At 46.5% G+C, this 26,005-nt stretch overlaps 1 protein-coding gene across 5 annotated transcripts in view; it reads right to left on the reverse strand.

Moving 5' to 3' along the window:
• FOXJ2 (forkhead box J2) overlaps positions 1–3,208 on the reverse strand; it is a 38,777-nt gene extending 35,569 nt beyond the window's left edge. Inside the window, exon 1 of one of the 5 annotated variants that reach the window (XM_035112303.3) lies at positions 1,801–3,208. The gene's annotated coding sequence lies outside the window, so the exon portion shown is untranslated. The remainder of the gene's footprint in view (positions 1–1,800) is intronic. The other 4 variants (XM_035112305.3, XM_088657565.1, XM_035112304.3 and 1 more) reach the window with 4 other exon arrangements.
• Positions 3,209–26,005: the final 22,797 nt, after the last annotated feature.

The following is a 26,005-nucleotide window of genomic DNA, read 5'->3' on the forward strand; positions in this document are numbered from 1 at the left end:
TTTATAATAGACAAATTCTTATTTTATTTGCAGTGAACTATTTAGATGCCATTTATTAGGCATTTTAGTTCTCCAGAAAAATCTACCTGTCCAACTGGAATGCTCTGTGAAAGTTTAAATGTAGGGCTGTTACTCAGCTAAAGAAATCGGAGTCCATTAACTTCATGTGTTTTAGCTCATTAATGACATCTGCATAAAATCTGTGCACGTGAAAAAGCAGTTCTAAAGAAAAAAAGCATGTTACAGCCTCCTTTGAAAAGTGGTGGCCTCTCTTACAGAGAGAGATTGGATAGCCCCCTATCAAGGACGCTGCAGCCATATATTTCCTGTGGCAGCAGGGATTAGGGCTAGATGTCTTCTGAGGTCCCTTCTGACATACCTTCTGTTTTCAGATGATGCCATTGCTTATGTCACAGCAAGCATCATCTAAAAAAGGCATCCCCCCCTTCACATAGAAAGGAATACCTTTTTGTCATGTGGCCTTTTAAAAATAATTACTTGAACCAAAAACACTATGTTCCTAAAATCCACTCCCTATTAAGCAGAGGAATTATGTTCACTTATCAAAATGCTTTCTGTTTATTAATCTAACTATTAGTCAATTAAAATACTCCAGGTTTAAAAAAAATCAGGCATAGGCAATTAATTTTAAACGACTGGGCAGTTTTGAATTTACATCAATTACATTCAGAAGAATTCCATAACAACTCCTCTGAATACTTTTACTGGGAATACTCTAGCAGTAATTACAACAAGGAATCTTTGGAGCTTAAGATTGCTTTTCAACTGATTTAGTCCCAAAGTGGATTGAGATGTCAGAGGTACACATCGAGTTAGCATTCCTATTTTTTCCTCAAAGTGATCACTGTCAATGGAATCTATAAAAAGCACTATCTGAAGTGGTCGCCCCTTAGGCTTCTATTTCCTACCAGGAGCAGCTGCAGTGTGTAACTTGCTCTACGCATTGCTGCCAAAAGGATTCCACGACCTGAGACTTAACTCCCCCATCACAGGACATGGGCACCAAAATTTGTCTGTAATACTCAGTAAAGTAGGAAGATCAAATCAAGGACAGCAGCACTGGTGGAATGAATGCAAGGCCTTCAAATGCACTTGATTCCACATCCTGCAGGTGGATTTCTCAGTCCAAATCCAGAAGATCATACTCTGACACGAATCAATGAGAATTAGCTAAAATATCTGGGTTCTGTATTCCCAATCAGTAACATGCATTAGAATGCCTATTATTACCCTTTGAAAGAATGAAGGAAAGAGAATTAACCATACACCAAAAAAAAAGATTCACACTTGAGAGACTTAACATAGTCTTATCATCTGAAGCTTATGTCTCACACAGAGTTCAGCATGTACAGGATTATGCTGACACCATCCGAGCACAGTTGCATTAATGGTGTGATGTTACCTCTGAAGTAAATAATCACACACACTCCACCCATGAACTTTCAATCACTGTGAATCTTTCCTCACTGACTCCTAAATGGTAAGATATATAGATACCCCTTAACCCTACCCAGACCCAAAGTGCTGAAAAACAGTGTGTTGCTTACAATTCCTTGAGGCAGGCTCTCCACTGGAAAAATCAAACAGGTGAATTATTTATTTTTAATGGCAAGCAACGTATTCCAGAAAGCAAGGCAGCAAAACATACAGAGAAAGGAGGCATACAGGCTTCTAAGTCAGAATATTGAGAGAAAGAAAATATAACAAGGAAGAATGCTGGGGAGAAAAAAAACAGAAAAATAGACAAGGCAAGATATGTGATGCAATATTGTCACTCACGTTTAGATTTTCTGCAGTGGATGCCTCTGGACTTATTTCAACAAAAGAGATGTCCTTCACACTCTGCACATAGGCCTCATGCTCAAAGTGATGCTGCTGTGGGTTTTTCTGAGTTGTGGACGACAGAGGTAGAGCTCAGCTTTGGGTTTCCAAACCCTACAGGTATATTCCTCTTCTCTCCTGTTGCCTAGGCTAGAAAGATGTCACGTCTGTTCTTTTTCTTTGTTGGTGAGTAGCTATAAATGGGAACAACTTTCACCTCCTTTGGTAATTAAGAGTTCCTTATTTTCTTCAAGCTAGCACACACCCTATTAGAAATCTTAGGAAACAAGCATCTTTTTCGTTTATCCCAAGGAGTATTTGTTTTTCCTTTTAAACTGCTGCGGGTCCTCCTCTCTGACAGCTGTTTGATACTATCCCGTTTCCTAGGCCTGTCAAGCGTCCCCTTCCCCTTCACAATTGATATTTGACAGCAAAATGGGGTGGGGGGGGCTGCTCTCAAGAGGGAAGGCTGCTCCTTCTTGCTTGACTAGCTGGAGGAACTTATTTATAAAGTCGGCGACTCCAACAGGCCAGTGGAAAATCTGCTTTGTTTCCTTGTCGGCGAGCAGGTAGGTACCGATTTTAAGTTGCAGGAGAGAATTTAAGAGGGAAGTGGTGGCTGTGGCTGTTGTGGCGGCGGCAGCGGAGGGGGGGCGGTTTAAAATAAAAATACCACGGCACAAGAGACGAGGTCGGTCCTCCCTCCCTCCCCTCTGGCGGCCGCTACGAGCTCTCCTTCCCGGCCGGGGCTCCTTTCCCTTCCATTATGCCGAGAGTGGCCTTTAAATCCTCGGTCTGAGGCCGAGGTGGGCAAGAAGAACTTGCGGGGAGTGGACAACTGACCCAGAAGCGGGGCCTAGCTGCGCGCTCTCTGTCCTTGGCCGCGGATTTCAGACCCAGCCTCTGCGGGGGAAGGAGGCGTGGGGCGGCGCGGTGGGGGCGCTCCTCCTGGGCCTCCGCCTCCCCCCGAGATGATCCCCCTCCGTCTGCGCAGGGAGGGATCTTTCCCCCCACAAGCCCCGGGCCGAGCCGGGGATCTGCTTCTCCCCTGGCGGAAGGGAGGGAGGGAGGAAGCGGGAGGGCTGCGCGGGGCGGGGGTGGCGCCGCCGCTCGCTCGCTCGCTCGCCCTGACTCGCTTGCCACTGGAGGCCGCGGCGGCTCCTGGGCCTGGCGCTGCTGCTGCTGCTGCCCGAGCTGAGGCCCGCTCCCGGGGGTCTTCCCGAGCGGGGCGGAGGCGACGGCGGCGGCTAGGCAGACCCTCTGCAGGCCCCGGCCTCCCTGCTGCTATGCTGCTGCTGCTCCTGCCGCCTGTCGCTCGCTCCGTGTGCTCCGGGGCTGCGGCTCCACTGCAGGCCCCGGCTCCTCCCCGGCCTCCGCTCCGCCTCCCCCGGCTCCCTCCAGGCCGCGCCACCCCCGCCTCCCCGCCTTAAGGTGGCTCCTCTCGCAGGAGGAGGCGGCGGGGCCCCGGCAGAGGGGAAGCCAAGAAGCGCGGCGGCGAAACCAGCCCGCTTCTTCCCCATCTCCTCACGGAGGCGCTTTCGTCGCCTCCTTCGGAGCCCTGGATCCCGTGTGTGTTTAAACAACCCTTTCCCCTCACGAAAAGCGCCAACGGCCGGCACCCCCTTCCACCGCTCGTGCCCCCCTCAGCCAGGCGGCAACTCGGCTCCCCGGTGGCTTAAGTTTGAAACGTGCAAATGTGGGGTCGGGAGTGGGGGGGGGGAGCTGAGTCCTTGCCGTATTTCGGAGTTCTGCCCATAACGGGGCAGGAAATGCACCATCTCATTGTGGGCAGAGCCGGGTTGGTCCATTCTCGGAAAGAGAAAACGGGGACGACTGTGCGTCTGAAAGTACTTTGTAAAACCCGCCTTGTCTTTCCATTAAAAAGGGGAAGCAAAAACCACTCCCTGCAGGAGCACCTTGTAGCAAACCATAACCAGATCTGCGGCCAGAGTTAGCTAATAGTTTAAGGGTGATTTGATGCATTTGCTTAGCCTAAAGTCAACATTTGCCCACTACGGTACTTTTTTGCTGAAGTTTGTGAGGGTGCGAAACCCATTTGCAACTGATGTCACTCAAAGTTGTCTTTGGGCAAAAAGGCAAAAACTTTCTGGACTGTCATGTTGCAAGGCCCTGGAAGGTGCATTGTTTGCAAGTGTGGTTCTCCAGATTTTGGCTTTGTGGTACCAAAATTACTGTTACGACTGAGTATCCAGACCTTACTGAGAAAGCAATAACTGTGATGCTGACATTTAGTCTACACAATTACCATTTTGCGCAGGGGTTCTTTTCCCAGCCCTCATGCGCATATAAGTGCACCATGTTCCACCGCACCACCTATTCTGCCCTTATAGTGATGTGTTTAGTGACATGTTGGGATCACTTCTGGGTTCTGTGCATGTGCGCAATCACGTCATTTGGACACGTGTCAATCGGTTGGGTATCTTTGTGAGACAGGCTTTTCACCATTGACTCTCTGACAATCATCAGATCTGACATTGAACTACTTGTGGAAAAATGCAAGCTCAGCCATCTCACTGATACTTGCCAAAGTGGAATTTATCAAAAATAAAAGTATTAAAAATATTCATAGCTTGTTATTTTATTATTTTCACATATTTATACAATAAGCAACACTCAACACTCAATATTCAACCATCCCACCCCAACTGAAGCACAAAATTTCTATTTAATTACATTTCACTTTCAAGTTATTTTAATTTTTTAAACAAAGGCATCATTCCACAAGTTGTAATTTGTCTTTGGAGGCCTAGATCCTAGGATATCGTTTCTCAAACTGGTCTTCAAGCTTCATTCAGGTGGTCCATTGTGTATTTGCATTACATATTCATACTGGTTTTTACCGGTAATTTTATTTCTATTGCTGCTTTTGTTTCTTAGATAAAGTCTATGGAATTCAAATTGTAACTCAATACAATGCTATACAATAAAAAATCAGCAATAAAAATTGAATTAAAAACCACACAGCATCTCACAGTGAATTACAATTGCTTCAAGAGACAGACAAATGATTACATGGTCCACCAAGAAGACCCTCACCAATATTCAAGTGGTCTGTGGTTTGGGATGAGCAGAAACCTAGTTTGGGGTTCCCATCCCATGTTCCCCCCATACCTATAGATAGTTGTGGATCTGAGTGCAGCGCCACTTGAACACCTTATCAGAAAACAAAACTTTAGGCCAAAAGTGATGTTAGGGTGTCTGATAAGACTGTCTCCTTGTGGTGTATTTTATTTAGGATAGCAGCCCAATGCTTATTTTGAGATGAATAATCTCCAAATGCTGATTTAAAAATATGTTGGAGGTAATTGGTATGTTTAACCCAAGGCTGAGTGGGATTTATCTGGGGACATAGAAAATTGTTGCTGTTTTTAATTCAAACTGTTTGGGCAATGGGGAGCTAGGGGAGCTAGTAACCAGCTTCAGCCTTGTACAGCCAAAGGTAGGTATTAGGAATGATCTTAAGGGCTGTTTTAGATCATATGGGAGCAATAACCCTAGGCATTGAACCTTTTACAACATAACTGAGTAGTCAGTGTAGAAAGAATCCCTGAAGGTTTGAAAGTCACTGCCTCATAACGCCAAGTGCAAACAGGTGACCTCCTTGGCACATAAGGGGCTGCTCCCAACCTGCAGCAACATGAGTGGTAGGGTGGCCTGTGTACATGGTAGAGTCCTCTTTTGAATGCTCCCTTCACATACTGTACAAGAAATCCTGTGAACAGAAAACTCTTGAGGTGGGGTGGGATTCCACCCCTGTTCTTCCCCTGTTGGTCTTGCTTGCAAGGAGTCTTTGAGAGGGGAGGGGAATCCTTCAAAAATGAATCTCTGGTTGTACCAGTACTTCAAGCACCGCATTCTGCTGCATGTGTGAACAAGGTTCAAGAGAGGAAACCGGCGCAGAGCAAAGGAGAATAATACGGTAGCAGGGTCGGTGGTGTGTATTGTAAGAGCTGAGTAGGCCAAGGCCAAGGCCAGCTAAGAGTTGCTGCAGGCAGGCAATGACGCACTTTGCACAATGGCAAGGTTGGAGCAGAGTGGGAAGGAAGGGAAGCTCAGCAGGGAGGGAGACAATGTATCGATAGGCAGCAATATTCCGTGGCAGGGAGAGGGGGCACCGCTACAGAGGCCAGCACCTGTTACGAGAACAATGAGGACTAGGCGCGCCCTTTTAAAAACGCCACGGACCATGATTCTGCCGCTTTGCACAAGCATTTACACCGCCCATGAATGGCGGAGGGCCGGGTTCTTCGAACAGGGCGGCGGGCAGGCGCGCGCGCGAGGCCACCTTAAGAGGACGGCGGAGTCGGCGCGGCGGCGCGCAGGCGGCTCCTCCCAGCCCCGTGTCGGAGGCAGCCGAGGAACGTGTCACGGCTCGGCCGGCGGGACTCGGGAGAGCGGGGGAGACGCGCGCCCGCTGCGCCCTCGCCAAATGGCCGTCGGGGCGCCGCCGCACAGCGCGGAAGGGCTGGCGGGGAAGCTTCCCTCCGCGCGCCCCGTCGCGGGTGGGGGGCGAGGGGAACGCCAAGAAACCCACGAGTGGGGGGGAGGCGTCTGCAAAAGCGGAAATTACTCGTCTCTCCCTTCCCCGAGCGCGTCGGGGAGGAGGGGGCCGGCGGAAGGGCAGGGGGGCAGCCCCTTGGGAAGCGCCGCCGCGGACAGCCCTGCCCAGGCAAACCCGGCGGGTCTGCCCATCCGCTTTGGGGGGTGGGGAGCCGTGTTGGCCGTGCAACGTCCCTTTGACGGAGCCCGTCCCTGAGGCCAGGTGAGGCGAGCGCCTCAGGCGGCAGCATCCCCATGTCGAGCTTTATTGCTCCCCTGCTGCCGATTTAGATCTTCCCTTCATCCCTGTCGCGGAGGGGGCACCTTGGTCTGGCTCTGGCCAGCCTCGATTTCTTGTGGGTCTGGTGCAGACACCTACAAGCAGAATTTTGAGGCCTTTTACAAGAAAGATGCACTTCAACGGGTTGCCCAGGGCACTACTTCAGTTGTGCACCAGAGATGTCCTCAACCTGCGTTTGAAAGTATATGGTAATTGTCTTTGCTGTATTCGTGTGCATCTGCTCTATGTGGGGCTTTCCTTGTTGCTTGATCCAGAAAGCTGCAGTCAGTGCAGGATGCTGCAGCACAATTGCTGACAGGAGTGAGGCCTTGTTGGCATGTAACACACCTGTGCTCCGAGATCTGCACCCTTGTCGATTTGCTACTGGGCCAGGGTCAAGGTATATGAGGCCCTTAACAATTTAGGACCAGTATCCCTACAAGATCGCCTTACCCACTCTGGACGCAGGCAGTGGGAATCTGAGAGACTTTTCACTCATTCACAGGAGATGGAATGGAAATCATCTTAGAAAAAAGTCCTCACCAGCCCCAATGGGAAACTAGTTTCTTGAGACACACAAGGGAGCCAATCACTTTTCCTTTTATATACACTATTTAAAAAATAATTATATTTATTCTAAACAAGGGAAGGGAAAATTACAAGCCATAGAACTACTTGTAAAAATAAAACACTTAGATTTTTCCAAAAAGGCTAAATGCATATTTGCTATGTAAATGTCAGGTATAGATAGCTGAATTACCCTTAGTTTCTATTCGAGATAGAAGGGGGGGATAAACAAGGCATTACAACACCATACACACAGCAAAACCCAGAGTGTATTTATATAAGCCATTTCTCTCCCAGCCTGCCATCTGACCCACTTCCCTCCCACCCAATTTGTACTCTGGAAAAATAAATGTTGGGCGGGCAACCACTGAGTGATTGCCCAGAGCAGCTCCAAGGGTTGGGATAAGTAACCTCTGGCCCTCTGAACATGGTTGGATCACTGTTCCCATATCATCTCTGAGTATTAGCCAGGCAGGCTTGGGGCTGATGGGAGTTGGAGTCCAACAACAGGTTCCCCATTCCTGGTTCCAAGCTAGTGGAGGAAGCAAAAACAGTTGCTGGTTTCTCCTAAGAGGGGAAAGACAGTGCTAGCAGGGAGGCTGGGGTGTGGTAGGACTTAATGGATAACATGGTGTCATTAGTGAATGCTGCCAAGTTTGATCATTCCCTGTCCTTGAACACAAGCCTTAATAACTCGTCACCTCCAAGCAAAGTTGAGTGTTTAAAGACCCCTCAGAAGTTCTATCTTTTTATTTTGGTCAATAACCAGTAGAGAAGATAAGAAAACACAGCACATAAAACACAATAAAATATTTTAAGTATACAATTAAATGTAGAGTTTAAAACATTATAGAATATTTAAAAACAATGAGAAATATAAAAGGATTATATTAAAATGGTTAAAATAAAACAAGGTGAGGCATTAATTTAAAATTAAGACAAGATGGGAGCACGTTAAACTTAGCCTGGGTAAATGGTTTCCTAAATTTTGGGATATTCAAATTGGTCAGATAGTCAGCAGGAAGAAGAGCCCGCCCTCTGTCTCTAAAAGTTAGAAAAATAGAAGCTGCATTTATGCAATTTTGCAACGCAATATCCCAAATGCGTCGCCGTATATTTTCTTTGGCTTTTACATAACCCATGGCAAGAATAGCATTTTGTAAGAATCCTAAATTAGTACTTTCTCATTTACTATCTTCTTCCACCTTGACTGAAATGTGCCAGTAAGGGTCAAGAGGGCTAGACCTTTAGATATGATTAAGTTTTAAATAAATAAAATAAATTATAGCCCACCCATCTGGCTGGGTTTCCCCAACCGAATATTAAAAACACAATACAGCATTAAACATTAAAAACTTCCCTAAAGAGGGCTACCTTCAGATGTCTTTTAAAAGTAAGATAGTTGCTTATTGCCTTGACATCTGATGAGAGGGCATTCCACAGGGCAGGCGCCACTACCGAGATATTTTGTCTTCAATATCCAGATCTGAGATTCATTAGAAATTTGTCCAGTCTCTAATCATAGAAGTACATTGGGCACACATCTTGGAAGGCCAAGAACACTTCTCAGAAATTTTGTTCAGACAGATTCTAGAGCCTCAAACTGGTTAAATGTGCGTGCTTGTGTTCCATACAGCATTTGTGGCAATACGAATACCTGAATTGCTGAGGGAACATGCTGGCCTCCGTTGACATAGAAGAAAGAAATTAGTGAATTATGGCTCTGTTGTGCATTTGCACACTTCAGTTTTCCAGGAGCTAGTAGTTTGAAAAATTATTCCCAGTTTGTAAGAGAGCAGAGAGCAGCCGACTCTGCTTACTTCCATCAGATGGGAGAGCAACAGCAAGAGCAGCAAGGCAGGGAGGAGGTTCCAGGGCTCTAGCAGCATACTAGAGCCTCAATTGCAGTTGGGAAGCAGAGAAGAAGGGGTGGAGCCAGCTGCATCAGAGGGTGGAAAGGAGGGGGAAGAATCAACGGCAGCTGAGGAGAAAGGTTTGACACTATGGGGATCCGTAGTGCCAGTAGGAGGGGCATTTTGGGGACCAGTATTAAAGACTGAGGCAGGGCCCGCCAGACGCCATTGCGGGCTTCTGCCCCATGCAGTGCAGACATGATTTGAGACATCTCACCACTGTATATAGCATGCACAATAAAACTCTGAAAAATCCAGAGGATGTGTGGAGTGCTTACTCGGGAGTAGCCAACACCCCTCTGTGACACAGATACTTTTAAAATTTTACCTGTTCAATTAGATGTCCATTGATTTGCCAGCAATGTTTGCACCGTTTCCAAGTAAAAACTAAAACTTTAGATTTATCATACCGGTAATTAATTGTCAGCTGTTCAGTATTACAAAAGGCATCCAGAGCTCTTAATGGCTGTCTCAGACCTACATACGACTGACAGGAGTCCTGCATCATCTGCATAAAGTAGAATAGATGGGAATCTCCCTGACAATTTAGGTGGATGAGAATTTGTTTCAGAAAGTATCTTAACCAAGGAGTTAATATAAATGTTGAACAGAGTGGGGACAAGAACACAACCTTGTTTCACTCCCATATATGTTGGTATTAATCTAGTTAAGTGACCTTCATACCGGTAGTAGTGGTTAAAAGTGAGAGCTGGGAACTCCCCGGTTCATGTCTTGCATCATCTAAGAAACTACTGGGAACCTCAGTCCCCACATGCAATGTGCAGATAATAATTCTGGTTTCTCTTGAAGGGTTGTAAGTATAATTGAACTAACATCAAGCACTTTGAAGAGGTGATATTATTCTTGCTCTGAATTCTTCTTCTTCTTCTTCTTCTTCTTCTTCTTCGGCGATCACTCGTAGCCGAGTAAGATTGTCTTCCATAAACACGGTTTTAACAATGAGTCCGTAAATGACTACGGAGGCCAATTCTGGATCCACGCGTCCTTCCACAGTGGGGACATTGGTTTCCAGGTGGGAGTTGATCACGGTGTGGATTGCTCTGAATAAGTAACTCCTAACAACTGTATTGTTGCACAGCAGCAGATCCAGCATCACAAGGAACAGATGCACACAAGCAGCCAAGCAGACCTGCTTACAAACCAGGGTGATGCCTTTGTCACTAATTTATAACTTCTGTGAGCACAGTCATATGCAGGTCCTGGCTTCTTGGTTTAAGCAGTCTGTCTGTGGAAGAGACAGCGTCTTTGAAAAGACTTAGCATAAATAATGTCTGTGACTTGGCTAACCACAAGGTGGCAGCAGAATTCCATATGAAATTCTCAAAATGACTTACCATTACTCTCCCCACCCATTTAGGCTTAAAACTTTGCTGTGTTAAAAGGGGGGGAAGCATATAGACATAGAAAGGTACAAGAACAATATCAGAATATCTGGATGTGCTTTAAAACTGATGGTGTAAGAGATGTAATTAAAAAATGTAAGGTCTTATATACATAATAAATGTTCATAAATGTACCAAGCAAACACATACATAAAAATATAAACCACATGTCTGAAGCAGCACAGGAAGACAGTCCTGAAACGATTTTGACTCCCAAACTGACCAAATGTTTCTCTGCAAGGAGGGTGAGTGAACCTTACCATTGTCTCAGGAATTAAGTGATTAGCATATCAAAGGAATGGCTGGACTACCAGAAAAGGCAATAAGATAAGGCATTATATGATAACCTGGCAGACATGAAAAACAACAAGATTCAAATTTCTGTTGTAGACCGCCTTTTCTGTGATGTAGGTATGATGTATTTGGGCTACATCCCTTCTGTGGTCTATGTATGAGGTCTCTGGAGGTGGTCTTGGACTCCATGGCGGGCAATTTAAAATGTCTGTATAAGGGCAGGAACACCTTTGTTCTGGGTCCTCCTCTCTCCTGCGTGTGAGGGGAGCACCCTGTGGCAACAGTTCAATAAAGATCAGGCTTACTAGCTGCTTTGCTTCTCAATATTCTCTGGTTGGCCTCTGTTATTTTCTCCTACTGATTGAGAACCTACAAAGGACTCCATAAGGGCTCTTATATACCCCATCAGGGAATAAGGGCAGATTTTGTTTACAACAGAGAGAAGCAATGTAATTGAAGTCTAGGTACGGTGGCATCTCTGCTTACGAACTTAATTCGTTCCGGAGGTCCGTTCTTAACCTGAAACCATTCTTTTTTCTTCTTCACATTATTATTATTATTATTATTATTATTATTATTATTATTATTATTATTTTCATGCTTAGTCCCATGCCTATTACATACATACATACAAAAAAAAAACCAATACCAAAAAGGGGTACAACTTAAGAGGGGAGGGAAAAAATAAGAAAATAAAATTTACACAATCTGTTAATAAGATAAAAATTATGACATAAATTTGTGATTGCAATTTCATGTTACAATAAAAATAAAAATCTCATTATCTTTTATACCTGACCTCCCATTTATTCCTTAATTCTTTTTACATAAATTTACTGCCATATCAAAATACTATTTTTATATTAATATTTTCATAATTAAATGTTTATATTTATATAAGCAATTAACAAAAACTGCTGGGATCACTCAAAAGCTGCTACAGATTTTAACATGGTATAATTTTGTTTAAGCCTAAATGGGCGGGAAGTAGTAAGTCATTTTGAGAATTTCATGTCTCTTTAACTGGACCCAGTCCTTGATTTCACCTCGCTCAGAGCAGCTTACTACAATGCATTTATAATTAGGATTGCACAGAATTAGGGACAGCTGGGGCTGGATTATACATTCATGTTAGGGCTGCTGACTTTTTCAAACAGTCTCTGTGCAACAGCTGTTAGAAGTGCCTTTTTCTGTTAAGTTAACACCCTTAATGCATATTCATCTCTTGATGGCTGCAGAATCGGGTGAAGACTCATTATGTGAATCAGCCAACAAGCATCAGAGACCATAAATGGAACTTCCATGTCAATTCACCTCAAGGACATCACTTTTTTATGGTGCAAGTTCTTAAGTGATACGCAAACCAGCCTCCTGTGGACTGCAGTTAGAGGGCTGGTTGAGCTTGGAGGGCAGCATAACTGAGATCCTCAACCTGGGGTCTGCAGGTGCACAGTCACCCTTAAGGACTTCCCTTGGTGCCCATGAAGCCTCTGAGAGCCCCCACCCCACCCCCTTCATCATAGCTGCCAAGTCTCCCGTTTTCCCCAGGAAATCCCCGTTTTTCCAGCTGTTTTTTGTTTTTCCCGGTTTATTCTGGCGCGGCGGCCATTTTGGAACTGGGCAAAGCAGCATTAAAAGTCACTTCTGAGCATGCTCCGCCCAGTTCCAAAATGGCGGCAGTGCTACTTCCGGTCTGCTATTTCCGGCCCGGTCCCTTATTTCTCTGACAGCAACTTGGCAGGTATGCCCTTCATTTTAAGGTGGCGAGAGTGAAGGAGAAAAATGGGGATGCAAGCAACACTCTTTCTCACTCCCTCTTTCAGCTCTATTTGCTTCTCAAGGCTCAGATGGCTCCCAGGCAGCTGAACAGAGAGAAGAGTGGGTGGAAGGGAAAGAGGAACAATCTGGGAGACTGGGAAGGAAGCCAAATGGCTGGGAGGAAAGGAGGGAGGAGAGAGTGACAAAAAGAGAGGGAGAGAGAAAACGGAGTGCCTAAGAAAGGATACCGTACATGCAGGTGAGCATCTTGGATCAAGTAAAGCATACCATCTTGAAGTTTCCCATGGGCTGGGCCCTCAAAAATCAAATCACAGACTACATCTGTCTCCGTTGACTGAATTGCAAATGATTATGGATCCAGTGCTTTCCAGCACTGCCCTGGCACAAAACCATTGATCTGTAAGGTAGGTGAGCAAAGGTGTGAGTTTGTTATCTGGGGCTGGTTTGCCACAGGGCTGCTCACATTGGGCCTTTAAATTCAGTTACAAGCCAACTGCAAGCCAATCATGACTTTCTGGCCTGCAGGTGTGATGTGGATTTTCAACAAGTTTTGATAGATGCTCCTGAGATTGCAAAGGAGCTATAAATACTACCAAGCTCCGAGACAGAATAAGTTACAAAAAAGGAGAAGGAAACAGTGGTTTCAGAATGAGGCCCAAGAGGTACCACAAGAGCCAGAGCAGAAATTCAAAGTAGGTAACTACTATGCTGTCTTATACATGGTCATACAATCTGTCTTCTGGGGTAGTTTGTCCACCTTTGGTCCCCATCTTGCACTCAGCTCTCACCTGTGGCTCCTAGAACCTGTCACCAGGTGACAGTAGCCACACTTCGACTGGCTGGCTAAACCAGGTGAGGGGAGCTGGTGGGTCTCAAACTCTGAGGGAGTTACGGTCTTCCCCTGCTTGTGAAGACAGGCTCCAGCAGATTGAGCGGATGAGAACAAGAGTGGGTCCATTGGTCAAGAAGGTGGTTTCTGCATGTGCTGTAGAGGGAAGTGGAAGGCAGATGGGGCTGGTCAACCTGGGAAGGTAGCCATCTAGCAAAAGGAAAACATACCAAAGCTCCACTGCCTCACAGAGGCTTCTTCAGGAGAAGAAAAGGCTAAGGAAGTAAGCCCTACCTACACATATCTGGAGTGGAGTCCGTAAGACGGTTGGATGGCGCCTTGTACGACTCCTTCCAGCAACACCTGTAGGCAAGCTGGTGCCAAATGTATTGCTCTGCTTTCCTTTGGACCACAACAGTGAGGCCGGGATGGGGGTCTTGTCATCTGGGCAACCCAGGACCTCTAGACACACTGCCGAGGCTTGCGCCCTTCACCCCCAGAGGCATAAGTGCCAACTCCTAGGAGCCCAGGTCACATTGCCCCGCCAATAAAATATTTGAGGGGCAATGCTACCTTTCTTTCTTTTCCATGTTTGAACTTTGTTTCCAAACAAGCCCTTTAAACGAACTTGTAAAAATGTTGCTGGGTGGCAAGAGAACTGGGATTGGACAAAAACCTCCGACATTGTTTCTAACGATCCTTGTGATTGGTGGAACCTGGTTTTTTTTGGGGGGGGAGAGAGAGAGAAAGAGATAGAAAGAGAATGCTAACTGGCTGCTTGCTCCATGACACAGGTTCACGGAGCTCTGCTAGGACAAGAGAGAAAGCCACTCCCTATCATTAAAAAAAATTAAACTAGGAGTGCTTAATTCAGATGACTTGGAGGATAAAGCTCCCCACCTAAATAGTGTAACTGGAGGGGGCAGAGTGCCCCCGGCGGCACTTACCTTTGGCGGTGGCACGGAAGATCCCAAGGCACCACAGAGCCCAGCGTGCCACTCCCCAAAGTGAGGCTAGGCTCACAGCGTACCAAGCTGCTGCATCCCCCCCCCCAGCTGCCAGAGGTCAGCCAAGAAGGACACAAACTGGCACACGCTGACCCTGTGAGTGGCCCTGGCCCTGCAGTGCACCCGAGCCACCAAGTCTCTTCTGATCCTTCTCCAGCTGAAGGGCGGGATGCGCCTGGGAGTGATGTGCTGACTTGAGTGCCCTGCAGGCCCCATGCTTCCGGAAAAAGCAGCACAGGGCTGGCGGCCGCCCACTGCCTCCCCTTCATCTGCCTTCCACCTGGAGGGTGCCTAGGAGGGACACAGTGACTCAGGTGCCACTGGGGCTCCCTACGCTTCTGCCCCAGCTGTTGTTGTTCTGCCATTTACCCCAAAACACAATATTTAAAAGCAATTTAAAATGACTTACTATCACAGAAATAAGGTGGGTCCTAAAAATACCCCCAAGCAGACAAATGCATACTTTTGCAGCCAGCCATCATTGATTTTGGCAGGGGGGGGGGAGGCAACCACGTGCCTAGAAACTTGGGCTTGGGGAGAGTTGGATAGCCCTGTGAATAGCCCTGGAACAGTCACTATTTCTGAGACCATTCAACCCCACAGAGCTGACGAGACAGACAAGTGCCAACTTCTTCTTTGGTGATCCCTCTTAACCAAGGTGGCGCTGTGGGTGGACCCAGGTGGCGCTGTGGGTTAAACCACTGAGCCTAGGGCTTGCTGATCAGAAGCTCGGCGGTTCGAATCCCTGTGACGGGGTGAGCTCCTGTTGCTCGGTCCCAGCTCTTGCCAACCTAGCAGTTCGAAAGCACGTCAAAGTGCAAGTAGATAAATAGGTACCACTACAGCGGGAAGGTAAACAGCATTTCCATGTGCTGCTCTGGTTCGCCAGAAGCAGCTTTGTCATGCTGGCCACATGACCTGGAAGCTGTACGCCGGCTCCCTCAGCCAATAATGCGAGATGAGCGCGCAACCCCAGAGTTGGTCACGACTGGACCTAATGGTCAGGGGTCCCTTTACCTTCACCTTAACTAAGTAAGATTGTCTTCCACAAACATGGTCTTAACAGTGAGTCCGTAAGTGACTGTGGAGGCCAATTCTGAATCCACATGTCCTTCCACAGTGGGAACATAAGTTTCCCAGCAGGAGTTGATCACGGTGAGGGTTTGCCAAGCGTGCCTTCCTCTTAGCATGTTTCTCCTTTCGGCCTGAGTTTGAGTGTCTTCAAAGCCCATGACACCTTTGGCAAAGGCTGTTCTCCAATTGGAGCGCTCGCAGGCCAGTGTTTCCCAATTGTCAGTGTTTATACTACATTTTTTAGATTTGCCTTGAGAGCAAATTAAATCTCTTTTTTGACCACCAGCATTACGCTTTCCATTTCTAAGTTCAGAATAGAGACCAGTCAACCTCATGGAGCTGACTAGACAGACAGATGCCAATAGCAACACTGAATATTGAAGTTTGTGGTTAGGCAGAGTTGTTTTCTAGTCCTCCGTCAAGTATTTTCTTTAAAGTTGTCAATGTGGAGATTCAGCAAATCCTAGTGCAGTCACAATGGACAAGTATGAATGATAGCGGTGGGGGAAACCCTGCTGTGTGTCAGATTTTCTGAGGCTTAGGAGCTGCCTGTGGGTGAGGCTGACTTTTGATGAGACAAAGGAATCATGTGGGAAGGTCCTGGCTAATGAAACCTTTGATGTGCAAAGAGGATGCTTGTGTAGAAGGCCTTGTTTACCTGGACTGATGTGAGAATGCAAAAGCCCTGGGTAAGCTGTCTGATAAAAAGAACAAGAAACCTCTTAACCGATCAAGAGCATTAGAAAAAACCATCTTTGAGGACAGAACAGTTGGTAATGTCCTAACTGGACTGGCCGTGATGGCATTTGTTTAAGGGATGAGGCTGAAACGGAATGTGCTTACGGTACATAACATTTGGAGAATTTACAGGGACACTGGTGACGTTTCCCCCTGATAAAATTCAGTAAAGTAGAAACAGTGACAAGTTCTTTCTGCTCTTTCAGCTGACCTCTGCACAGCACGAAAGGTCTGGGTATGCCAGTAACTAATATGAAACCTCCAGGGTGCCACTTCCACTCAACTCCTGTGCCCTCCCCCCCCTTACTTCATTTCCCTCTTTTCTGGTATTAGCTATGTATTTTGGTAACTCAGAATGAATGATTTAGCTTTCAGGTATCAGTGCTGGAGAAAGTTTAGGACAATAGTTGAAGATAGTATGAAGGGAGAGAGAGGCTTGACTTCATTTCCTTGATTTCCTTGGTCCTTATTTGCTGCATTATTTATTTCTGGCCATTTCTGTACAGTGGTACCTCAGGTTACAAACGCTTCAGATTACAGACTCCACTAACCCAGAAATAGTACCTCGGGTTAAGAACTTTGCTTCAGGATGAGAACAGAAATCGTGTTCTGGCGGCGCTGTGGCAGCAGGAGGCCCCATTAGTTAAAGTGGTGCTTCAGGTTAAGAACAGTTTCAGGTTAAGAACGGACCTCCAGAACGAATTAAGTTCTTAACCTGAGGTACCACTGTATTCTCTTTATTTGCTTTACTATTTCTTAATTCCCTTCCCTTGTGGGGCACCTGGGGGGGACACAATGTGAATGACTGTGAGTCCACTTCCCTCCCTCAAGTCATTATAACCCCTTTTTTGAATGCCTGGATAGGGCTTTGTGGTTATTTTTATTGGTTCACCTTACCAGCGGCATAGCTAGCCACCCGGCTGCCCAGGGCAGCAAACCCGAAGGCACACCGCTGAGGGGCAGGGTGTCCCTCGCACGCATGTGTCATGCGTCAAGGCACATGCGCGCATAGGAGGCATGTGACACGGTGCCGTGGCAAACCCCACGAGCAAGCTGCGGAGTGAGGCAGTCTTGCTTGCATTGGGGCTTCTCCTCGATGGTGGCGGCCACGTCGCGTGGCAGCAGCGGCCGTCGGAGGTGGTCAGCCCCGTCCAGCCTGCTGCCCCTTGCCCAGCCTGCCGCCTGGAGCAGCACCTCCCCACCCCCTCCAATACTACGCCACTGCACCTTACACCCACTATGCTTTGATTTCAAAGCCAGGTTTCCAAAAGTCACCTCCCTTGTTCAAGAGGTCCTAGGCAAGATAGGCAGGAGACTCAAAATTTGGGCCAGAGTTTTGGGGGCATTTTCAGTGAGTAGAATGATAACGCAGTTCTCTTCATCGGCAAAATCAAGCACAGATCTTTTGTGGTTAATGTGGCTAGTGTTTTTGGATTTTTTGAAGCAGCACTCAGGTGAGCTTGCAGAATCTGTCTTTATCCTTTGCTTAGAATCAAGCTTCTTTTGGTAGGCTGTGTGAACCTTCAAACAGTCCAATTCAGAGAGAACTTGCTCTCTTTTATTGGGAAGGATGCCCAATCTCCAAACATTCTATGTGATATTTAAGGATATGGAGAGTCATAAAACGGGAAGTGAGTTTTGTAGAAAAAATGGTGGTTGGCTTTCACTGCCCAACTCCCCAAGGGGCTCTCAGTCCCCTAAGTCCGTGATTGATCAGAGAAGAATGGATGGAGGCAGGTTCCAGCGAAGGCAGATCTTTCTTTTTCTGTTGTAACAGAGTCCCTCACCCTCCACTCACTCGAAGGAGGTGAGAGACCAAGAAGAAAGTATGCAGGAACCTTTAAAGACTTTAGACATTGCCCAAGCTCTTAGCCAAAGGCCACCCTAAAACCATCATAGAAGGATCACAGAAAGAGGTGGTCTCCAACAGAAATTTGAGGGTGTGGTTTTTCCCCTGCCTGCCAGGATACCTGAAAATGTTTTATGGATTCCATTACCTGGGCAGTCTGACCATTCTTTTGAAATGGTAAATACTTTAGTTCTTGAATCCAGGTTACAGGCCCACCCTGTTCATACACAAATATGCCCTCAAGACAGGATTTCGGGGGGGGGGGTAGATATACTGGGAAAGGTTTCTCCAAGACATTTCCTTCTGCAGAGGAAATATTTGGGGTTTTTTAAGAGTCAAGATGGCTTCAGGATTGCTATTTCAGACATGTGGTTTATGTATTCTATATAATGTGTGTTTACCTTGTGCATTTATGAACATTTATCCTATATTTGAGACCTTATAATTCTTATAACATGAGAAAGGAGAAAAAGAGGAAGTGTAGGTAGGAAATGTTGTCCCTGACCATTCCACGTTGTTCTCTGCTGATGGCCATTTGAGATGCATTCAGTGCAACAATGTGGTATTGTCAAAGGGTGGCTCTGTGACAGCCTCCAACATGAGGTGAAGTGAGTTTGCATGTAGGCGATGGATGTGCTTGCCAAGGGCACTGGGGCAGCCAGAAATTGCAGCTGCATTGAGTCATGACAGAAGGGAAGGGGGGGGGAATCAAAACCTAAACCAGAGGAAGTTATGTTACAATGCATGCATTGAGGGGGTGGTGGGACACTGAACTATAGAGACAGAGAAAAATGGGGAGGCGAGACACTAAATTTAGCAATAAAAATAAGATGCACAAAGTTACCTTAAAATCATGCCTTAAACTTGGTCGGTGCTACTAAGCAAATGAGGCACTGGGCCATCAGGCAGCCTCAGCACTGCTCTGGATTACCCTGAACAGCTTGTTGAGAAACATTTAAAAGCACAATCCTATGCATTTCCACTTGGAAATAAATCCAATATCTCCAGTAGGGCTTAAGTTCCCAGCAACTGGAGTCAAACACAGGTGTCAGGAGTATGGGCAGGAGTCAGGCTCTGGGGCCTGTAGTGCTTTGCAGAGCTGGGGCATGCCTCAGCTTGTGCTGGAGAAGCAAGGCGCGGCCACACAGGTGAGGCCACTTGAGATCTCACTGCACCTGGTGGCAGGAGCTGGGAGGGATAAAAGCCCAGCATTTCCCTTCAGCTCTTTGCCACAGCAACGCTATCCCTGCCTGGTTGCATCTGGCCTCCTTCTCCTTGGACCCTTGCCTTGCTGCCGCCTTGCTTCTTGTTCCTGGATCCTCCGCCTTGCTCCTTGCTCCTTGGACCCTTGCTTCGCCTTCGCCTTGCTCTTGCCCCGTGGACCTTCTCCTTGCTTCTTGTTCCTGCCCCGTGGACCTTCGCCTTGCTTCTTGTTCCTGGACCCTTCGCCTTGCTCCTTGCTCCTTGGACCCTTGCTTCGCCTTCGCCTTGCTTCGTGCCCCGTAGACCTTCGCCTCTGCCTTGCTCCTCGACCCTTCTTCTTCACCACCATCTTGCCTCTGGTCCTGACGCCCGCCGACCGGACCGTGACAACAGGGCTGGAGTCAAACACAGATCAGGATTAAAATAATGTCAGTGAAGTTGACTCAAGTAAAGCATAATACCGTTCAGGCCAAGTGGTCTCAGCAATCCTTCTTAATAGGTCTTGCCCTGATGTCACAGTTGTGAGAACTGATGGTCCCCACCTTCCCACCCCTCTATAAGGCTCCTCCTCCCCAGGGTTTTTCCCAAGCAGTCTCAAACTGCATAGTTGCAAAGTCCCGATTAGAAAAATACGGGATCAGCAGCGCCGGCACCGGATGTCGCATCTACGCATGTCTGGACATGCGTAGAAGCAACTTCCAGTGCCGGCGCTGCCCGATTTCCGGTGCCCAGACATGGTCAGCGCAGCACCAGAAGAAATCCGGGGGAATTATGGGATATTTTGCCATTCGGGATGACAGCGGGAAACGCCTTTAAAAATGGGGGTTTCCCGGGGAAAACGGGAGACTTGGCAGCTATGTAAACTGTGTCTGTGCACAACTAATCTCTGTTCTGCTCTTTTCATTTCTCTGCATGTTCTTGGAGACTAGCAGGGAGGGGAGTTGGTTGCAGCAGGAGGTAAAAACTCCCTGGATTCTTCTGCAGCCTATTCTCTCCCCCCCCCCCCCCCGCCTCTGCTTTAGCCTCAGAATCTGAACTGCACTCTGCCACAGACTCTTCCTGCTCACTAAACTTTGTTGCCCCTTTTAGCGGACCCACCCAATTAACACCACCAATTAATAGCACAGTGAATCCACCCCCGCTATCTACCCCCTATTAAATATAGTGCGCCAAAATCAAGTGAGGAACAGGTTTAAGGATTTAGATTTGGTGGGCAGAGTGCCCGAAGAACAATGGATGGAGGTTTGTAACATTAAACAGGAGGCAGCAACGAAAACCATCCCAATGAAAAGGAAATGCAAGAAAGCAAAGTGGCTGTCCAATGAGGAGAGAAGGCAAGCAAAATGCGAGGGAGATAGGGAAAGACACAGGAAATTGAATGCAGATTTCCAAAAAATAGCAAGGAGAGAGAAGAGGGCCTTCTTAAATGAGCAGTGAAAAGAAATAGAGGAAAACAACAGAATGGGAAAAACCAGAGATCTATTCAAGAAAACTGGAGCTATGAAAGGAACATTTCGTACAAAGATTACCTAATAAAGGACAAAAGTGGAAAGGACCTAACAGAAGCAGAAGACATCAAGAAGAGGTGGCAAGAATACACAGAGGAATTATAACAGAAAGATATCGAGGTCTCATACACCCCAGGTAGTGTGGTTGCTGACCTTGAGCCAGACATCCTGGAGAGTGAAGTCAAATGGGCCTTAGAAAGCACTGCTAATAACAAGGCCAGTGGAAGTGATGATATTCCAGCTGAACTATTTAAAATTTTAAAAGATGATGTTGTTAAGGTGCTACAACAAGCAAGTTTGGAAAACTCAGCAGTGGCCAGAGGATTGGAGAAGATCAGTCTACATCCCAATCCCAAAGAAGGGCCAGTGCCAAAGAATGCTCCAACTGCCGCACAATTGCCCTCATTTCACACGCTAGCAAGGTTATGCTTAAAATTCTTCAAGGCAGGCTTAAGCAGTATGTGGACCGAGAACTCCCAGAAGTGCAAGCTGGATTTCGAAGGGGCAGAGGAACCAGAGACCAAATAGCAAACATGTGCTGGATTATGGAGAAAGCTAGAGAGTTCCAGAAAAACGTCTACTTCTGCTTCATTGACTATGCAAAAGCATTTGACTGTGTCGACCACAGCAAACTATGGCAAGTTCTTAAAGAGATCGCTGAAGAATTGATGCTTTTGAATTCTGGTGCTGGAGGAGACTCTTGAGAGTCCCATGGACTGCAAGAATATCAAACTCAATTCCATTGAGACAATTGAAAACCACGCAGCAGAAACCGTTTGACATCTGAGGCGCGTCTGAAAATGGAAGCATTCCTTTCCGGATTTTCAGTGCTCATGTTCCAAAACTTTTGTCAACAAAGAAGTTCGGGAACCTAGGTATCACTGTGCAAAGCTCATATAAAGGTAAAGGGACCCCTGACCATTAGGTCCAGTCATGACCGACTCTGGGGTTGCGGCACTCATATCATATTATTGGCCGAGGGAGCCGGCGTACAGCTTCCAGGTCATGTGGCCAGCATGACAAAGCCGCTTCTGGCGAACCAGAGCAGCACACGGAGACGCCGTTTACCTTCCAGCTTGGAGCGGTACCTATTTATCTACTTGCACTTTGAGGTGCTTTCGAACTGCTAGGTTGGCAGGAGCTGGGACTGAGCAACGGGAACTCACCCTGTCATGGGGATTCGAACCGCTGACCTTCTGATCGGCAAGCTCTAGGCTCTGTGGTTTAACCCACAGCGCAACCTGCGTCCCTGTTAAAAACTCATAAACTGAACTATTTATTTAATTTTCAGGATAATCACTTATTATAAATCTCTTGCAGAAGCCCCAAACTCGCTTCTTGCCAAACAAGCCTTTCTAGCCTTTACTGGCAGCCACATTTGGTCAAAAGGCATGGAGGCCATCTGTGAACGTTATTCCCTCCCAGCTTTCTCCGCTCTGATCGCTTGGGACAATGATAAAATCCGTAAATGGATTCTAGTTAGGGACGAAACGTTGGACCTGGCCCTATCTAATGCGGCCAACGTATCCACGTGGTATCCTCGTGTGAAGGCAGTAAGAACTATGGCTCACTATTTGAGCGACCTGACGAACCCTTCACAAAGAAGGGCCTTCACACTTGCCCGCTTCCATTCCATTCCCACAGCATTTTTACAGGGTATATTTTCCAACACTCCCCCTGATCTCTTTCCCGTGCAACAAGGGAAAGATAGAGTATTTTATCCATTTTTTCTTTCACTGCCCTCTCTGCGACGCAATAAGACCAAGGCTCCTCATACTAATTCCTTTGCTTATCGCCTTGGAAGACGACCGCATGCAATTTCTATTGGTGGACACTAACCCCAGGGTTTCCCACGGAGTGGCCATTTATATCTTGCAGGCCCTGAAACTCAGAGCTCTCTCAACTGGCTAATTTTCTCTAGACGCGGATTTCACTAAACATTCCCCAGTGGACAAAACACACATGATGCATCCTAGTTTTTACCAAATTCTGTTTTATATCGCATGTTTTTATATCCAATGTTTTGTAAATGTTTGATACATGTTCTGTATAATAGCGGTAGGTTACTGCTGTTGTTGTTGTTGTTGTTGTTGTTGTTTTATGTGTTATGTGCTATGGACAACCGGCTAATGCAATAAAATTTTGATTTGATTTGATTTATTTAATTTATTTCAACAATGTCTCTGTCACAACACCAGAGGTTACAGTAAGGTTAAAATAAAGATAAAATCATTTAAACCATAAAAATGGGAATGCTTACTTAAAATGCCTGCTTAAAACATCAGGTGCCAAAAGTCCAATGTTGTCACAGAGGCTGGCATGGGTTGCCTCCTTAATGACACAGCCTCTCATTAACCACTAGAGGGAGCAGCGGGCCATGTTGTTCCCCTGAAACTGTGTACACACACTACAGTATATACCTTTTGAAGCACATTACTTCCCTCAAAGAGTTCTGGGCAAAGTAGTTAAGGCCTCACAGAGTTACAATTCTCAGCAATGCTTAACAAACTAGGGAAAGAATTTGCTTCAAGGGTGTAATGCGTTCACAGCCCAAGCATCTCCTGTGGGAACTCCGCTATCTTTATTCGTGATCTCAGTTCCACCCATTTGTCTCCCTTCTGACTGTTTCAGGGTGGCTTTGATGAGCTTTGAAAGGATGAGAAGTTGCTCCAACTAGGAAGCAACTTGGGACTGGGAAGTGTATCTCTGTAAGGTACTGGAGGCCCTACTCCTTCCAGCATCTCAGCCATGCCCTGATCCACACAGATGTTCTGGTGCACTTCCTATCCTCCTAAGTAGTCTCATGGGCAGCTCACCGGGCCCGTCAGATATGCCTGGTGGGCTACATTTGACTTCATAGAATTGTAGAGTTGTAAGGGACCCAAGGGTCATCTAGTCCAACCCCCTGCATTGCAGGAACCTCAACATTCAAAACAGATGGCTATCTAACAACCTCCAACAAAGGAGAGCCCACCACCTTTCAAGGGAACCCATTCCTCTTTCAAACAGCTCTTTCCGTCTGAAAATTCTTCCTGATGTTTGGTCGGAATCTCCTTTCTTGTAACTTGAAGCTATTGGCTGTTTAGGGAAGCTTTTGATCTTTAGGAAATTAGTGTATTCTAATATTTCTGTTGGAAGCCACCCAGAGTGGCTGGGGAAACCCAGCCAGATGGGTGGGGTATAAATAATAAATTATTATTATTATTATTATTATTATTATTATTATTATTGGTCCAGGTCCTCCCCTCCAGAGCAGGAGAAAACAAACTTGCTCCCTCTTCCATGTGACAGCCCATTAGATATTTGAAGACGCCTCTCATATCTCCTCTCAGGGTCCTCTTCTCCAGGCTAAACATGCCCAACTCTCTCAACCGTTCCTCATAAGGCTTGGTTTCCAGACCCTTCATCATCTTGGTTGCCCTCCTCTGCACACATGCCAGCTTGTCAATATCCTCCTTAAATTGTGGCCCTGGACACAGGAGTCCAAGTGGGGTCTCACCAAAAGTGGTACAATTACTTTCCTTGATCTGAACGCTATACTTCTCTTGATGCAGCCTAGAAGAGCATTAGCTTTTTTTGCTGCTGCATCACAACTCATGATCGTGGTTCCCTAACTACTCTTCACATGTACCGTACTGGCAATCCAGGTGTCCCCCATCTTATACGGTATTATCACTTGGTGGATGACAAGTTGTTGAGGCCTGAGCTATCAGGTGTTAATTTTTTTCATTATGAATATTTGCTGAGGTGGTAGTGTGCTTAGATTTTTTAAAAATAGTGTTATGGGTTTTTTGGTGGGGTTTTGTGGGGCCCTTGACCCCTTAAATCTTGCAACACTCGGAGATTAGGGTGGTATGCAACAATATGACGTGGTTTTGGGGTGGTGGTGTAGGTTTCTCAAGTCTTTGTTCTTTATTACATGCTATTAAAGATAAAGGGACCCCTGACCGTTAAGTACAGTCGTGGACAACTCTGGGGTTGCAGTGCTCATCTCGTTTTATTGGCTGAAGGAGCCGACGTCTGTCTGACTAAGCCGCTTCTGGTGAACCAGAGCAGCACACGGAAACGCTGTTTACCTTCCCGCCGGAGCGGTACCTATTGATCTACTTGCACTTTGACATGCTTTCGAACTGCTAGGTTGGCAGGAGCAGGGACTGAACAACGGGAGCTCACCCCGTCGCGGGGATTCGAACCGCCGACCTTCTGATCAGCAAGCCCTAGGCTCAGTGGTTTAGACCACAGCGCCACCCACGTCCCATTTACATGGTATTGATCAAACATTATTTAGGGAACAAAAATACCTAGTCAGGGCATTGATGCATCTAGCTCAATATTGTTTAAATAATTCTCAAGATTTTCGCAGTGGGGACATTCCTATAAAGTACTATACATGGATGGATATATTCTAGCAATACTAGAATTATTCTAGATATTGCTAGATATTGCTAGATATTCTAGCAATACTTGCCCAATACTAGATATTCTAGCAATACTAGCAATACTTGCCCAAGTACTGTAGCTGTTTTGCTAGCTTTGTCTCTTCCAGTTTCATTCAGCACAGGGAAAAACCCTTCTACCCAGAACCCTTTGCATTTGCCCAGCCGACATTCTTGCTTCCTGTTATTCTTGGCATTTGCCAGTATTCCACTCCCGGATTTAGGGATCACTCTCATCCGGGTTTATGTAAAAAAGGTTCTTGTTCTTCCATTTTCTGTACACTTATCTTTGACTTTGAAGTAGTCTTGATAAAGTGGTGGGAATGAAAAACAAGCTGGCATTAACATACATCATGCACACAATAGAACTGCACAGAAGTGGAAAGAAGCAAATGTTTGCCTTTGGGATCAGGTGGAATTAAGAGAAATAACCCCTGAGACAAAGTGACTATCCTGTGCCATGAGTGAGGTGGCAGAAATCCATCTCCTGCTCCTCTAGGCAGCCTCAGCAGGGGGAAGGCTTATGCGCATACAGACAGAAAAGGAAGGAGGTGAATCTCACAAGGTGCTGATGGAGAACAGTATGGCGTGTTTACAAAAGCATTCCACCTGTGTGTTTGTGTGTGTGCAACTCCATCAGAGGCAATTATCACTACTGTCTTTTGAATGAAGTGTTTTTGTCTTTGGGGATAAGCTCTTCGGAGCACTTGCAAATGCATCTCA

The sequence above is a fragment of the Zootoca vivipara genome, chromosome Z1 (assembly GCF_965207765.1).
Source record: "Zootoca vivipara chromosome Z1, rZooViv2.hap1.1, whole genome shotgun sequence".
Classification (NCBI taxonomy): Eukaryota; Metazoa; Chordata; class Lepidosauria; order Squamata; family Lacertidae; genus Zootoca; species Zootoca vivipara.